This window comes from Trichechus manatus, unplaced genomic scaffold (genome assembly GCF_000243295.1).
Source record: "Trichechus manatus latirostris isolate Lorelei unplaced genomic scaffold, TriManLat1.0 scaffold00224, whole genome shotgun sequence".
NCBI lineage: Eukaryota > Metazoa > Chordata > Mammalia > Sirenia > Trichechidae > Trichechus > Trichechus manatus.
Window position 1 is genome coordinate 3,015,935 of NW_004444160.1, and position 3,675 is coordinate 3,019,609.

The following is a 3,675-nucleotide window of genomic DNA, read 5'->3' on the forward strand; positions in this document are numbered from 1 at the left end:
AAGCATGCACACACACACACAATTACCTTAGTATTCCAAACAAAAAAACAAACCCATTGCCGATGAGTCAATTCTGACTCACAGTGACCTATTGGACAGAGTAGAACTGCCCCATAGGGTTCCAAGGAGTAGCTGGTGGATTCAAACTGCCGACCTTTTGGTTAGCAGCCAAGCTCTTAACCACCTTAATATTAGATACATTTAAATAAGTATTAAAAACATTTATATTATATGTGTAACTCTTGCTATATTCATCCAAGAGGGTAAGCCACCAGTTTTAGAATCATAAACATCTGGTACAGCCCCTCTCAGTAGTATTAGATATACCTACTCTAGTACGTAGCTAGCATACTCTGTGTGCACATCAGCACACATAGATACACACAAAAACACAGATTTTGTAAGGAATTTTAGTGGAGGTTGTACAAAGATGTTAATAAAGAGAAGCTATAAAATAACTAAATAGGCAGATTACAGATGAAGGTCTAATATTTTACAAAATCTCCATTTTCATTTGATGCACTCAAATATTCATTAACATTTTAAGTTTTATTAGAGAAAGCCAAGAACGGTAAGAGGGTGGGATTAGGAGTTGAAGAGTTATCCACTGGCCTGAACTGTAAAACAACCGAGTTGTTGCCTGCTCCTGTGGCTGTAGTCATATTAAGCCCCCTACAGTTGTAGCCACAACCCCAAATAAAATGGAATATGCATGAAGAAAATAACTACTCTTAATCTGTATATTTATTCCCATTCACTCCTTGTCAATGTAGCTATCTTTTATTATCATCCCTTCTCTTCTGTTCTCTTCCTTCCAGAAACCACTAACAATAACTTCCTCTGAGCCACAAGTCTATGGAGTAGGACTTCAAAAATCACACCTCTACAAATTCCTCTATTACCAAAATTAAGCATTAAGACAGACTGAAAACTTGTTCCACTTAAAGTAGAAAATTCTTTTAATTTTTACTAAATTTGTTCTTTTTAAATTAAAATCACATCAAAAATCAATGTAGTTATAGGGACCTTTAGGTAACTTAATTCAGAAAGGATTATTATTTTAAATGATAATAAATTATATTTGCTTCACACAGTATATATTTTAAAAGGTTTAACACACATAATATCCCTTATTTCTCATAATAATCCCCTAAGGCTTGGAACAATTGCCAAAAATCTATTAGTGCACTCTAATTTTTCAAAAATACTTCCTTACCAGCTGATATCACAGAGAAGGTATACTGAATAACCCAGAAACTTGGCCATTCAGAATTATGTTTGTTATAATATGAGTTCAAGTGATTATTTTTAGGAAAATAATGCTTCCAGGGCATGTTATTTTGCATGTAGAAGGCAAATATATACAATATACATATTAAGAAAAACAATATCTCACATGGAAAACAGACTAGATTCATAAATAGTAACTGAATTGAACACTGTTCAAAAAATGTTCTCGCTACCAAGGCTAACACTTTCTAAATTATGACCATCAGGAGAGAAAGTGATTCATATATCAAGACAAGAAAGAGCTATTCTAAGAAGACAAAGACATTACACCGACTCCTCAATTATGGACATGGTAAGGTTCCAAAGGCCAGGTCGTTATGTGTAAATTGGCGTTATGTAAAAATGGAGGATGAGCACATTGGATCACAAAATGGAGGATGACTACATCATTACATAATTGCCAAATTATATCATTACATAACTTGCAAATTACATCTACATAACTGCCAAATTACATCATTATGTAACTGTCAAACCACTGAAAATCATGGCCCAGCCGAAATGACACATAACCTTAACCATGACAGCCAGTGTTATTCTTGCCTCGCACCTCGGCATTTGTTACTGCCAGATGTATGTGATTAATTCACAAAATAGACACATAGAAGGGTTTTTACTTTGTCATAAACGCAAAATGTCAAATAATGAGACAGTCGATACATGAGGAGTAGGTGTATTTATCTCCATTAGGAAGAGAGACATAAAATTACTTAACACTATTATTTCCTACAAACTTGGAAAACTACCAAAAATGTACCAAAGTATAGAAATGTCTCATATTAATTTCTTATTGCTGCTGTAACAAATTATCACCAACTTAGTGGCTTAAAACAACAAAAAAAAATATCTTATAGTTATGGAGGTCAGAAGGCAAGGAATGGATTCTCTTCTATAGACTCAGTGAAAGGACTTCATTACCACCAAGCAAGAAGAGGCAGGAGCAGAGCTTGTCCTTTGGACTCAGAGTCCCTGAGCTGAGAAGCTCCTAGACTAAGAGAAGCTTGATGACAAGGACCTTCCCCCAGAGCCAACACAGAAAGAAAGCCTTGCCCTGGAGCTGGTACCCTGAATTCGGACTTCTAGCCTCCTAGACTGTGAGAGAATAAATTTCTGTTTGTTAAAGCCATCTCACTTGTGGTATTTCTGTTATAGGAGCACTAGATAACTAAGACACTGCCCCATAAATTTTCTATCTAATCTTTTGAATTGCTGTTGTCACTTTGATCCCATATAGATAGTTCTTAAAAGAGCATAGTGCTCAAGGAAGACATTTTTTACTACTTAAGCTAAAAAACATTGTTTGGTTTTCAGAAGACTTCAGGGGATATTTTTGGTTTAAGGTTTAAAGATTATCTCAGGGCAATAGTTTCAGTGGTTCATCCTGCTTTCAGGGCTCCAGAAAATCTGGAGTCCATGAGAATTTGAAATTCAGTTCTGCATTTTCTCTCTTTTGATCAGGCTTCCTCTATAGAATCCTTGATCAAAATGTTCAGTAATGGTAGCTGGACACTATCCAGTTTTTCTGGTCTCATGGCAAAGGTGGCAGTTTATCATGGAGACAATTAGCTACACATTCCGTATCTTCCTCCTATTCCTGACTCTCCTTCTGTTGCTCTTTATATTTATTAATTCATCTTAAAACAAGATTGTAATCATACTTTCTAACAAAATAAATTGAGAGAATGTTACTATTCCATTAAATATTTTTCGTTTGTTTTATTTGAATTACCAAATATAACTATCTTTTGTTTACATGTTGGTTTTTATTTTTACTATACATCAAGCTCTGTGCTAAAGTATTTAAAAACTCTGGCAAATGATGTTGGTTACCATAGTCACATCTCCCTTCTCTGCTTCATGCTCTCTTTCTCACTAGCATTGCCCAAATTTTATTTCTGTATCCACACTCTATACAGCTATATGTTCAAGAAAACTGCTCCCCTCCCCAGTTCCAGAGTATGAATAAGTCAAATACAATGATGATGATCTCATTTCTCTTCCCAGTGGTTGCTTTAACCATGGGCACACAACCAAATTTTTTCCAATGGGACCTAAGGAGAAGTCTCCTGTAGTGCCTTGAAAAAAGGTTTTCATCACTAATAAAGACTCCCATGAGAGGGAACGCATCTTTCCTTCATTAGAAATCATCATGCTAGCATGTGACATCTGATCTTCTGCAGCTATCCTGCGGCCACAAGGGGAGATACCACTCACCTGACGATGGCAGAGCAGAAAAAAATGAAAAAAAAAAAAGGCTGATGTTTGACAACATTCTTGAGTTGATAAATAAACCAAACTTAGTACCATTCTAATTATACATTTCTTATGTGAGCTAACATATCCCTTTATATTTAGGTTACTTTTAGTGGGTCTTCTTTTACTTTT